At 40.6% G+C, this 13,911-nt stretch overlaps 1 protein-coding gene across 5 annotated transcripts in view; it reads right to left on the minus strand.

Moving 5' to 3' along the window:
• The window catches only part of TENM4 (teneurin transmembrane protein 4), a 1,366,951-nt gene that overhangs the window by 390,641 nt on the left and 962,399 nt on the right, over window positions 1–13,911 (minus strand). For all 5 annotated transcript variants that reach the window (XM_048294397.1, XM_048294400.1, XM_048294398.1 and 2 more), the window contains one exon: window positions 8,606–8,703. The gene's annotated coding sequence lies outside the window, so the exon portion shown is untranslated. The remainder of the gene's footprint in view (window positions 1–8,605; window positions 8,704–13,911) is intronic.

The raw sequence follows: 13,911 nt of genomic DNA on the forward strand, positions 1-13,911 counted from the left end.
TCCTCTGGTATGACTATGGAAAAACATCTCAGGGGAAAACAACCAACCATTTTTCAAACTGGAGCCCAGAGTCAACTCTTAAATCCATATCCTGCTTCTTAATATTGCAAAGCTACAGCCTACATGAGTTCCTGCAACCCCAGCATGGATGGTCAGCACTCCAAGATGATCATGACTTGGAAAGGGTTCCAGTGACATGATTCATGGGTTTTTTGGACATAATCTTTCAGGCGTCCTTGGAGAATGAACACCCACCACTGTTCCCTGTTACTTATGTGCCTGGCTGTGACAGTCTTCCAAGATAGCTCTGCATACCTTCTGTATCAGAGGCCATCCTCAAGTTAGCAAACATTTGCACTACCACTCATCCTGTCTCATCAGCAGCTACTAAGAATATGCATGTGTCAGGAAACGTCACGCATTTCATCACTTCAGCAAGTCATGCCATCACAAAGCAATTCTTGTCCCAGTTGATTCCCCCAGTTTTCCCCCTGGATGACAACTACAGGCTTTCAAATACTGAGCAAAGAAACAAACAAGGTGACTTATGTTTCTTTTTTTTTCCTTTGGAGTATTTCTTTGCTCTATTTCCAACATGTAGCAGGTCCAGCTCACATATTTTGTTGAAGAAGAATCCAGTATGTCCAGGCAGAAAGCAGAATTCTCCTCTTAGAGGTGCCCCAGAGGTGCCTGTCTGCTGCCCCAAGGTCTTGTCAGCAAATCTCAATGTTAAATTTTTTTTTATGAGTTTCAGTTTTATACTCCTTGCATGGGCTTGCAAATTGATTTAATTTCTCAAACAATTAACAGAATAATGTCTGGGAGTATGGTTTTTAGGCTGCCATCAGCTCTTTGACCTCCTACAGCAGATCTCCTGCTTTCTTCCTGGGAGAGTGCAATGCTGCAGCTACACAGTTCTCCTGTCCAAAGAGAAAACTCTGTCAGTGCACATGTGCTGTTTGCTTTTGTCATGGCACACATGGTTTTCTCTTTTACAATGGCTGGCCAGTGTAGTGGGAGGGAGAAAGACAATGTCCCTCTCCAAGAGCCAATGGAACAGAGGTGGTTGCTGTAGATTCTCCACATAGGCAGGGCAATTGAAAACAGGGAAAACAGTTCTGCCAGTGGATTTATTCCCAGATTAAATGGAACTTCTAATAGCTGAGTAAGTGTGTTAACAGATCACCAGGAGTGGTAAGCAATTGGTTAAAGAGATCAAAAAAGATCAAACAAGAGGCAACAAAGTGAAAATTATGCCACTGCATTTAGCTACAAAAATACAAAACTTTCCCCTATGCCCTACCACCATGTAATACCCAGAGGCTGCTCTGAGAGCAGTGGAGCAGGATGAGCAAATCCCTGTCTTCCAGCATAAAGATGAAACCTGCAGGGAGACAGCTGCAGTGGAAAGGATTGAAATTAATGTCAAGCAATAGATGAGATTTCGGTGGAGATTTTGAAGAGATTTATTGCAGCAAATGTTTTCCCTGGCAAATGTCACACCATTAAAATGCAAAAAACCATCCTCAGTAGAATTAAGAAAATAAAGTGAAATTCAAAAACACTGTCCTGATAAATGGCAGCTTGAAACTCAGTCCTCAGGCTCTCAGGGTCAAGGGTAGTCTCCTTTGTAAGGAAGTGTGCAGGAGAAGTGCTAAAATGTCCTTTCAGGTCCATCACCTATGACTCCAGAGCACATGTTTTATGGACAGTAGGATATTTGGCCAACATCTTTCGGGGTGTGGCTGAGTCTAACTGGGAACAACCCTTGGAGAAAATTCTACAGCTGAGCACTGCCCAGCACAGCTGCATCATTTATACACAGTCTAATATGGGTGAATTAAGATCCTGTAAATATAAACAGCTTATTCTGCCTTTGCCTCCTGGAGAAGCTCCTTGAGGAGCCTCTTCTGTTCTGTCCTTGATGGGAGAGCCAGAAGAATTATTCCTTAATGCCTGGTAATTATACGTGAAAGTGCCAGTTCCCTGGCACAGATAGCAAGAAGTGAGGACTGCAGGTGAATTGTGTGTTTGCCTCAAACAGGACAGCAACTCTGCATGAGGTTGGCCAAGCTAATTTTTATTTTCCCGAATGGACTGAATGCTCTGTAGGTCTGAGTGCATGCCTCAGGCATGCACCCACCTTCCCCTCCCCATAAGTACCTTGCATTTAGCAATCCATGAAGAAAACAAATTGTTTTCATCATGCAGGAACGAACAATCCTCCTTCAGCCAATGTCCAGCTCAGAAATACATTTCTCCAGCCTTTGAATTCTCTGTACTTGGGCTGCTGTTCTCATAAGCACTTGTATTTGTTGGTCCAGGTAGATTTGGAAGATCCTTGTGAACATGGTCACATGGAACTTGTCTGTCTGGCCTGTGATTCAGAGGTGCTGATATCTCTATTAAAACTCCTCTTTACCAATAAGGACACATTAGGTGAATATACTGGCAATATACTAACAGTATAAGAGTCATCTATACACATACTATTTATATATATTGCTAATATTACTAGCACTATACTTGTTCAGGATAGTAATTTCATCTTAGTCAGACTAGTTTATTCCTGTGAACAGGTTAAATGTGATAAAATAAAGAACTTGCTTCTTTGCCTAGACCAGGTAAGAGCCATGTCTGCTTGGCATCCAGCACAAGAAAATAAACTATTTAAAAATTCAGCCACAGAGCAAAAAAAGAGACTGCTCCACTTCAAAGGCACCTAAAGGTTACCAAATTGATGACTGTCCATTATTATCACTGGTAACACTATGCTGTTATTACAAAATGGAACTGGGGAAGAATCTCACATGTTCAAGTGTATTTTGTCTTCTGCATTTAAGCCTGTCCTTCAAGTTAGGGCTTAACAGGACTCCTCACGGGAGTTAAACACATGCTGAACAGTTTTGCAACAATGGTACTCAAGGGTGCTTTCTTGTACCAGGTGAAGACAGATCCTATAACTCACTTTTATTTATTTTCCCATACTTCTGGTATTTGGGTTATCCTGTTGCATGAGAAATGAATGCCCCTACTCACCTTGTTGTTTTTTTTGCCTGATGACATGCAGGGGCTTCTCAACTTCAGTGAGAAAGCACACAAAACACAAACTTCCCCAGCAGCAGAGTTGAGGATAGACAGAGTTGCATAATTAGCATTAAAATGAGATGAAAAAGCTCTGCTTTTTTCACACAGAAACATTTCATGCTCTCCTGCAAAATGGAAAGTATGCTTATGTGCCCCAAAGCAAATTTTGCTCCCTCACGCCACTGTCACCTCACCTTAAAAGTCAATGTCTAATTAGAACCTGTAAATTAAAACAAGCCTAACTTGGGACAGCCAGAGCATTTGAAAGTTTCACCATGAACAAAGTGAGTTTACCTCAGCTAATATGAGTGAGCAAAATCATCTTTCAGTACCTAAAGGGGCTACAAGAGAATTGGAGAGGGACTTTTCACATGGGTGTGGAGGACAGGACAGGGGGAAATGGTTCAAACTATGACAGAGGGCAGGGTGAGATTAGATACCAGGGAGAAATTCTTCACTATGAGAGTAGTGGCAGAGGCTGTCTAGAGAAGATGCGGCTCCTCCATCCCTGGAGGTGTCCAAGGCCAGGCTGGATGGGGCTTTTGAGCCACTTGGTCTAGTGGAAGGTGTCCCTGCCCGTGGCACAGGGTTGGGACTAGGTGATCTTCATGGTACCTTCCAACCCAAACCATTCTGTTAGTCTGTGGTTTTATGGTTTTATGAAAAGAAAACTGGGATGAAAATCCCGGCATGCATAGTTGCCTTGAGTCCACAGTAAGTCAGCTCTCTACCATGGCTGTGGCTGACAACAAGGGCTTGCACACAGTCCCCAGGGGTGGCACGTGGCACCACAGGCTGTGCTGCTCAGTCAGGGCTGCAAAGTAAAGGGGTGTCAAGGAGCTTTGGCCATGGCACAGTGGGGTTCTGACCTGCTCTAGGACAATGCCACAGTGCTTATAGGAGCTACACATCTGCTGCAAGGGAGAAGATATACAAGCATGGAGAGGGGACTGAGGATGCACAGCTCGCACTGAGCATCTGTGCTGTTCGGAGTCACTGGCTGTGACTGCAGCGCACACAAGCTGTGTTGGCCTCATGCATGGCACTGTTAGATAGGTCTATGAAGTACATTATGAGATCATCCAGAGATACATAAAGAAACCCTGAGTGAAACTCTGAAAGATCATAAAAGCAGCAAAACTCTGCCAGAGCTTCGGGATGGCTCAGCCTGTTCATGGAGGTGGGGGGTATGGCTAAACAGCTGTGCAGGCTGTGGGTTAAGCCTATGTCATTAATGCTCTCCACAGAACACGTGGTTTTCAAAAGGAAGATACTATGATATTTTGGTGTATTTGTTAAACCTACAAGGAGATGAGCAATAAGTATCCCTAGGGAAAGATTTCTCTGAGACACACCATATCTGCAGATAAAGGCGGTTCCACTGCTTTGAAGTTACCTCTTTTTCCAAACATTGTAGTGATGGGATCTTTGTTACTGCACTGCTGTTGTGTATCAGTTTTTTGGAGGGTGTGAGATCACATCTCCTGCATGTCACAACAGGAGCAACAAACTGGGCTGAAAATAGCTTTCTGCAGCAAAGCAAAAGAAAAGCAAAATCTGGTGTGTCCAAGAAATACATCTGCAATTCACTTGCAAATCTAAACAGGGAGAAAACGATTGACAGACAATGTACAAACAGCTCTTGTAATAAACTCCTGAGTTTGTACTGGTTTCTACAGCCGCCCCCCACCCACTGCACACTCCACAGCCAAGATGCTAATTACAGCCTTCCTGTTGTTTTCCACTTCCTCCTCTGTTAAATAATGGGAGGGGAAAGGATTATGGAAACTGATGCACTTGACAGCAAAAATAAATAAGCAAAAGAATATATAACCAACTAACTAAATAATGAATCTAGTAGTCTCCAAGACAAAGCTATTCTATCATACCTCCGGTATCTTGAGCCAAACTTCAAGGGTTATTCAAGAAAAGTGATGATCTGGCACCTCAGAGAATATGACATAAGTATCAATTAATGCTTAATTAACACTGCATGATATTGATTTGAATAAATAGAACCTTTTAGAAGGATGTCTCTCTATATTGTGGGCTGAAACAAGATGCCTTGTGGGAAGAATGAGAAGCTCCCTAGTATTATGTAACATCTCTATAGTTATAGCACCTGGAGGCTTGGAGTGTATCATGAGCCCAGCATGTTAGATGCTGTATAAATATACAGCTGCTAAAGATGCTTATCTTGGATTTGTAGTGTAAACAAGAAGACATGCCATGCAGTTCTGGTGACAGGCTGATCAAGGCTAATGAAACAGGGGACTTAAGGAAATTTGAAAAGACATACATGTTGTCTAGCAGTTTCTAATTTGTTGGGAAAAGGGGATTTTTACAAAAACTTATTCCCAAAACTTTTTTCATATAAAGTTCTTGCAAAAGTCCCCAGATACATAGGAGTTGCCTTATTGTGTTAAACAGGAAAATAGAAAGTAAAAGAGTGCACAGGTTGCAGCAGAATGGCATGACAGCCAACAACAACAATCAGTGTCTTCAAGCTGGGTACCAAATGTCAGCTACCTAATGCCATCTTCCCTCACCTGAGTAAGAGTAGTCTGATCAGCAATGAGCCACAGTTTCCACTGAGAGCTGCAAGAGGAGAGCAGCTCCAAACATCATCCTGTTTCCAGATCAGTGTTGGCTGCTCCTGAGAAATACTCTATATACCCTGGGGCATGTTGTTACTTTTAATGAGACAGTAAAATAACAGACCCTATTATTTGTACTGTTCATATTCATCTTCTGTGTGCATTGAAGAGGGGCACAAAGGTGATCAGAGGGCTGGAGCACCTCTGCTATGGAGACAGGCTGATGGAGATGGGGTTGTTCAGCCTGGAGAAAAGAAGGCTACAGGGAGAACTTAGAGCACCTTCCGGAACCTAAAGGGGGCTACAAGAGAGCTGGAAGAGGGACTTTTGACAATGGCATGGAGGGACAGGACAAGGGGGAATGGCTTCAGACTGACAGAGGTCAGGTTTAAATTGGGTATCAAGAAAAAATTATTTCCTGTGAGGGTGGTGGGGCACTGCCACAAGTCGCCCGGAGAAGCTGTGGCTCCTTCATTGCTGGAAGCATTCAAGGCCAGGTTGGATGGAGCACTGAGCCATCTGGTCTAGGGAAAAGTGTCCCTGCCCATGGAAGAGGGGTTGGAATTAGATGATCTTTGAGGTCTTTCCCAGCCACAAATATTCTATAATTCTAAGACTTCGCAGGTAGTGTTGGACCAGCCAGCATGGCATACTTGGGAAGCAGCTCTGGACAAATCCCTTGAGGAGAAAATGTGATTCCCTCATAGCTGGCATGACTGACTCCACTGCCCAGTTGAATGTAACTGGGGAAAAATTCTGTGATTCCACAGGAAATAACCAATTTGGAGACTATTATTGACTCTGACCTTTTGTCACTACTCAGATCTCCTGGTAGCAAAAAGGTTATCAAATGCATCGTGGTTGTGAAAAACTGACTGCATTTTGCAATGAGTAGCATTTTGTAATGAAAAGAAGTCTTCAGGTTACTTTGACAAATAAGAATTCACCTTCAGTAAAAAGCTATTTAGACAAGTCCTCTGAAATTCCTGTCTCTTAATAAAGAGAGCTTGCCATGTGCAGCGACTCCAAGCAATTTGAAAAGTCTTATTTTAGAGATTTTCTCTTCTTTTCCTTACTCCATTCAGTTTTCTGCCACCTCATTATACTGTTACCACTTACTATGAAACCTTGACTTTGAAAACACTTTCTCTTTTTTCCTTTTCCTCTTTTTCTTTCTCTTTCTTTGTTTTTTGTGAGTAGTCTTTATCTTGCAGTGAGATCTTTCTCAGCAGTTAACTTTTTGAACTCTTGCTACAGACACAACATTTCAGCTCACACCAGCCCTAATACTTCCCTGCCCATGGCAGGGGGGTTGGAATTAAATGATATTTATGGTCTTTTCCATCCCAAACCTTCCTATGATTCTAAGATTATGGAAAAAAAGCAATTTAATTCCTTATAAGAGTAAGTGGCTTCTCCCTAAGGAGTAAAGAACGAAGTCCAGGACATAACTCTCAGGCAGAATTTTCATGCTTTGGGAACTGCCTCTTCTTTCTTATGCCAGTATCTGTGTAGTGCTGGTGATTAAAGCACTGGTGTTCACTAATCACTTTCATTCTATCTTGCAAGTACACATTATTCTCCATCAATTTCATTTAAATATCACTTTATATTCATGGCTTTGACTTTTAGAACTCCTCCTACTGTAATTTTAACATTAACAGACATTTCTTTCTGTCCATTCATCACTTGTGTCAAGACTTCCCAGGCTGAGGTGATCATTTCCTGCTTCTTTATATGGCAGGAGCCATAAGTGCCCCAGCCCTTCACTTCTAGGTGAAAAGCTCTTAAAGGTTATCCCTCAGCAACATTCTCTAAGAAAACGTGTTTTGATTAGAAAGGTGACTAGATAATCTCCAGTGATCCCTGCCAACCTGAAATATTCCATGATTCTTTGATTCATGCGTCTGCTTCTCTACCATTTCCTTGTAATTGTCTGCGTACTGAACAGTTCCAGCTTTGCTTTCCTTCCATTTGCTATGTCCCAGCAACGATCTCCAAGCAACCTTCCCTCTTGATCACGGTGGGCAATGCCACCATCCTGTCACATGCCCGTAACCTTGATATCATCCTCAAGTCATACTCCTCTGCCAGATGCCACTTCCCAGTTACACTGAAGCTACAGACACATTCAAAGTATGTTCTGCGTACCATACTTCAGATAATGCCTTTCCTTGCTCTCCACCCACCTAGGTAAATCTCTTATCTGCAAGGATAAGAACGTATTTAATTGAATGTATCAATTATTGCAGAATCCCTTTCTGTCACTTTCAGCACAAATGCAAATTTGCACTGATTATATTCCCCAGATACAAAGGCCATTTTTCCAGATATAGGACTGATTTCCCTTCTCCATTTCTTTTAAAACTAGGCTGTCTGCATCCAATCAACCCATGCAGTCATTTGCCATAGTCCATGTACTGGATTTTCAGATGAGTGCTTCTGTATTTTCTTTCATGTTGCTCTCCATAAACATATATAAAACTACCATGCTAGAGTCTTTCTCTGTAGCAATATCTAAAAGTCTCTGACAAGAACTAGGTTGCAGGTGTATTACTAGCATTGCCTGTCATACTGACCAGCACTTTCTTACTAAATCCATGAGTCTCCTCTGTCTGTCACTATCTGCAGCTTCTTGATTTCTACTAAGATGTAAGTAATTTCATCTTAGTAGAAACAGAGAATGTCTATGTTTCTAGAGTGTCTGACACAGCAGAAATGAATCCATAACTGGGATTGTGATGCAAATTATCCTTGTCAGCTAATAAAGATAGACACGGGTCAATAACAGACATGTTTTAGAGAAATTCCTCATGACTCCAATCAGAGAAATCTGCTCAAGAAACATTACAACTATCATAATTTTATTTTAAACAATAAAACACAATTAAAACATCCCAGGTACTGGAATTGGTACTCACTTTTTGTAGTTGCCTTCTTAGAAATATCTAGGAACAATCCATCAAATGCTTCTTGTAGGATACTGTTTTAACCTAGACATGTGTTATTCTCAGTCTACCTGAAAAATACACAGACATAAAAAAAAAAAATCAGCACTTTGTTCAGTGATTTCAACTTATTTGCTATACAAAATGAATTAAAAACAACTGCTGTTATATGGGGTACCTAAAGCAGTCAACTATACATTTGTGGTTCTTGCTGTAGTATCGCGTCAGCACTACTTGGGTATGCTTAGTCATCTCACGGAAATAAATGTATTTGTTAAATAAACTAAGGTTTTCTATACAGCACTCAGAATTAAATGCCTGTCCTTGACCAACTACGCAAACATCCATCCCTTTGCCAAAAGAGTAATTCATCAGTTCCGCTATTGTAGGTTTAAGGGTTTCCAGTTAACACAGCAGTTGTTCCTTTCCTCTTCTGTGATTTTGCAGGCTTCAGAAGGTGAAAGAATTTTTTAAAAATTTATATGGTTATCCCAAATATCTCCTTTCTTAAGTCTTCTTTCTTTGGTAGAGTGGAATGACTGAGATCTTACAGGGATGCCTCTTGCTGTTTCCACTCACATCAGTAAATTATCAGTCCTATCTGAGTTGCTTGTGGCATCGAAGAGCCCCAGTTTAAAAGCAATGATGCATCTGTCACAAACGTGCCACACTACAAGCAGGAGGTTCAAAGTAAAGTATATAACAGTACCAGGGCTCATCTTCTGCCTCTCATTAGCTAATTAGTCTCAAGTCCCTTTTCTTAGCTCCTTTCCTTGTCTTAAATTCTTTCCTTGTCTCAAACTCTTTCCTTGTCTCAAGGAGACAAAGTCCCATCGAGACTGGGAAGGTGGAGGAGAGAACACAGCTAGAGGATGTGTGTAGTTTCTCTGAGAGCCGCATCTGCCAGACTGATCAACTCTCCCAGGCTGCCTACTTTGTTTGATATGCATCCTTTTTACTTTCACTCTGGTGCACAAAGTCTTGCAGAATTGGAAAAAAAAAAATTAGAAGGCTGAAGGATGTGGTAGCATACTGGTAGAGAAGTGGGATTCTATGTCCTTCCTTGGCAACTTGCTTCTGCATATATGGTCCAAAACTACATTGACCTTTTAATCTTGCCAACCACAAATTAATTTTGAATCCAAGCTGTCTACTGAAAAGGAGCAAAGGTCACTTTTAAATGGCTGCTCTGCTATGTTGCCCTTTACTCCATGGTCCACATCCTTTGTCTTCCTCCCGTTAATTCTGCTTCTTGAAGAACCCTCCTTGCTGCTGATTGTACAGAATCCTCGTACAGATTATTTCTCCTCCGCATGCATTTTTCAAAGCTGCATTTCATTTTGTCATTTCCTGCCTAAGGTTTCTAGTCTCTCTATCTTCACTGATTTATGTAGTGCCTCCCAATTTGGATCATTTGTGATTTTAATTAACATGTACTCTTTTCCTGTCTTCTGGCTAATGAATGAAGATATTTAAAGAAGACTGGACTCAAGACTGCTCCTTGATGTTCCCCTACTAGAAAAACTCATGTGATTCAACACATTTTCATTTATTATCTCACTTTGCTAATGGCCCTGTGGATGGTTTTTAATCAACATCACAGGGTCCTTATCTAAGCCAATCTGAATTAATTTTGTGAGTCTCCTCTCTTACTGATGCTCACTTCAAACAGACAGAAAACGAAAGCAGAAGAGGCCATCATTCACCAGAATGCTCTTCTGTGACACCTGGAAATGAGGAGGCAGTAAGAATAAATTGTTCACCCTCTTCTCTCAGGACTCTGGTAGACTTTGGATCCCCTATGATCATAACACCTATACTCCTCCTGATTTTCAATATACGTATTTTTAAACTGTTTGTCAAGGCAGAGAAGTGTTATTATTCCCACTTTGGAGAATAAGCTCCAGCACAGATAATATAAGGAGGTGGTCTGCTCTGCTCCTTTAGCAGTCATGGCTAAAATCTGAGGGTTTAAAGTTGCTCTTGAATTTACACCTGTCTTCTGGAAGTTACTGTGACATTCCTGCCTGTGTATCTCTGAGATGACCCATCAAATGCACCATCAAAGTGATTTCATCTCTTCTTAAACAAAGAAAACCCAATCAACCAATCAACCAACCAAACAAACCCAACCCAAACAAAACAACCCAAACCCCTGAATGTCAGTACATCCATATTTATATCATGACCTGAATGCCATTTTGAAAGAACAGGCCCAAAAAATGTAAAGTGATTTTGAAAAGGTGAGACTCAGGTACGCAGAACACATAACTGCTTAACCCTAGAATAAGACTTAGAGGGGTATCTGTTGGATCTGGTCCTGAAAGTTATTTGGGCCCCTCCTTCTCACTCAGCTGGGTTTTGAGATACTTCTGAAGTCCTGCACCAAAGTGTTTTAAGTTTTACAGGATGTGTATACTGGATTTGAATCCAGATCTGCAAAGTCTAAAATGTGGTCCCCATCCAGGAACTTCTTTCCTGTCAAGAGGATAATTATGTCATGTGATGGACATTTCAGCTCCAGTCACTGCTCTGTGTTCTCCAAAAAGTAGGGTCCCACTGACTACATGCACAACATCCTCCACAGTCACCTCCTGATAAACAGTTTTAACGTGGTAGTTACATTCCTTTTGGATGAAAATTAAAAACACCTTTCTGCTACAGCAAAGGGCATTTATGGCATGGACTTATTTATGTGGGTTATTTATTTTCTGAAATATTAATTGATGTTTCTGAATGAGCTCTGAAATATTCTCAAAAACTTCAAATTCATGTGGTTTTTAATAAAAGCCAGCAGGATTTTTAAAAACATTGCTATTATGGCTTCTTCCCTCCCACCCTCTTCATAAATCAAAACTTGTGGGAAGAAAATAAACAAACAACACCCTACCACCCCATTAAAAAAAAAAAAGAGGAAGGGAAGAAAAAGAATGAAAAAGGAAAGGGACCAATTATTTCCAGAAGCATCAGCAATCATAAAGGAACTAATCACAAGCTAAGAAATTATCTAAGGGAGCGCAGAGGGAGGTAACAATATGAAGCAGACAATTTAGAAAATATTTGCAAGAGCAAAATTTATAAATACTCATTATATCTTTTAAACACATGTCCAAATTAATATGTGTTCTTGCTTCTTCCTTTCCCATTAATATATTTAGTGAAAAAAGGTATGTAGAATAAAATATTGTCACCAATATTCTCCTCATATTAGGAAATAATTACAGTTTTTTCACTCCAAACTTTTAAACAGGGCCCAGTTGGAAACGAATTGCCTTTGACTCGCTAAAAATAAGCATAAGAAACTTAATCTAAGTCCATCACCAGTGCAATTTATACTCTACACCACTTCTGTAAGGTGTAATTAGCAGTGCATTGCTGTAATTTATTATTGGTTTAAAAAGCCTGAAAATCAGATCCTTACAGCAAAATGGAAAATGGGAACTATATGCCAGGCATATTATTCTGCTTTATATTAATTCAGTTATTTTACCTTTGGTGCACATCCATCTATCCATACAAAATGAATGCTCCATTGAGAAGGATGCTGAGTACTAAACCTTTGGCTCAATTTGAAATACGAACTCTGAGGCATAGCTGCAATAATACTTCCATTTGCATTATTATGATTAACATTCCTCTGAATAGGAAGCATCCAGTAATATTAATTGCAGAAATAGTGAGATTCCAATTGTCATAAATCACTGTGCAGTGTAAAGCAAGCTCTCAGAAAACAGCACAGAAGAACTCTTTTTTTGGTTTTTTTTTTTTAAGTTCACTTCAACCTTATTTTCACCATGCTTTTTCACTTGTATCTATTGACAGGACAGTAATCATGCTTTTCTCTTGATTAACACATTCTTTTCAGTAAGGTCCCAAACAGCTTTCACATGAAAGGTTGAATCCAACAGAGCATGTTTTTTCTCATTAAAGACTTAGCATTCACCCACATTAATTTGTCACACAGATACTTCCTGTCTCACAGGAAGGAGAGTGGCCTTGAAGCCAATGTTCTTAGTCTGATCAGAAGCTTTCTCCACAAAAGTTGAAATGAAAGCCTTTTCAAAGATGATGATTGCTGAATTAATTTAGTAAGTGAAAATATGGGAGGGGAAATTGTACACAGTTTCCCTACTAAAGCACAGGGAGAGATTTTGCCTTATTTGAAACAATATCATCACTAAATCTGCACAGTTTTATTGAAATTTTATTTATATATTTATATATTTGTATCAAGTCAACATTTCCCCTTCACTGCCATTTCTTTTCTCTACAGTTAGCAAAACTGTCAATATTCATTGATTCATCAAAGCAAGCAACCCTGACATTTGGTGCATCAGCTTTCATCTGTAACAGGCATACGATGCAATGATTTATTTTGATGTATTACATTGTACCCTAAAGAGCATCCAAAAATAAAAATGCTTTCATTAGAAGTGTTGTGAAAACAAGGCATCTGCATCAGGGACCACACACAAGGAAAGAAAAATTTCTTGCCACCTGTGCTCTTTGATCCAGACTTTGATTGCTGGATTGCTTTGGAGTTTGCTTGCTTGGGGGTTTTTCAGACATGTTATTTCCAAATATATCACATATTCAAAATGCAACTGAGAAGTCGAAGTGGTGTTCAGTGCTGGAAAAAGCAGAACTTTTCCCAGCTAGTGTCCTGCTTTGGTCCATTCTTGATTAACTCACAATAGGTGAGATGTCCCTGAATTATTGTGGTATCAACTGAGTTCCTAATGACAGTGTCCACCTTGCAAGAAAACACCTTTCCTGAGATGGTGATTAGTGTCACCTTCAAAGACACGAGAAAAGGTCACTGATGGCCTGGCTGCCTGGCTGCCAGTGGGAGAGTGAGGAAAGACCATGGACATGCCTTCACCAAGCACTTTCATACTAACTTGCATTTCTGGTCAAGAATGCTTTAGTCCCCATCTCTGGGCCTGAGTGGAGGACCCCACAAAGCAGTTATACATTGTAATGTAGGAAATATGTTCTAACTGCAAATAATCTTTTAGCAGACATTTGCCATTAAGCACAAGTTTAAGTCTCACTGGGGACAGCAGAGCTTCAACGTGTGCTTGAAGTCAAGTCAAGCCAAGCCCTCAGAGGGCTGTGGCTGAATAGGGACAATCTAATGAGCTGGAGACACTTAGGACCAGGATTAAATACATATATGCCTACATATACTGGTTGCTGCTCCTTCTGATTGTGTCTGCACATTTCTCTCCAGCTCCTTTTCTGTTATCATCCTCTGCTGCAAGTGATGATGCTGACAT

This window comes from Corvus hawaiiensis, chromosome 2, assembly GCF_020740725.1.
Source record: "Corvus hawaiiensis isolate bCorHaw1 chromosome 2, bCorHaw1.pri.cur, whole genome shotgun sequence".
In the NCBI taxonomy this organism is placed as follows: Eukaryota; Metazoa; Chordata; class Aves; order Passeriformes; family Corvidae; genus Corvus; species Corvus hawaiiensis.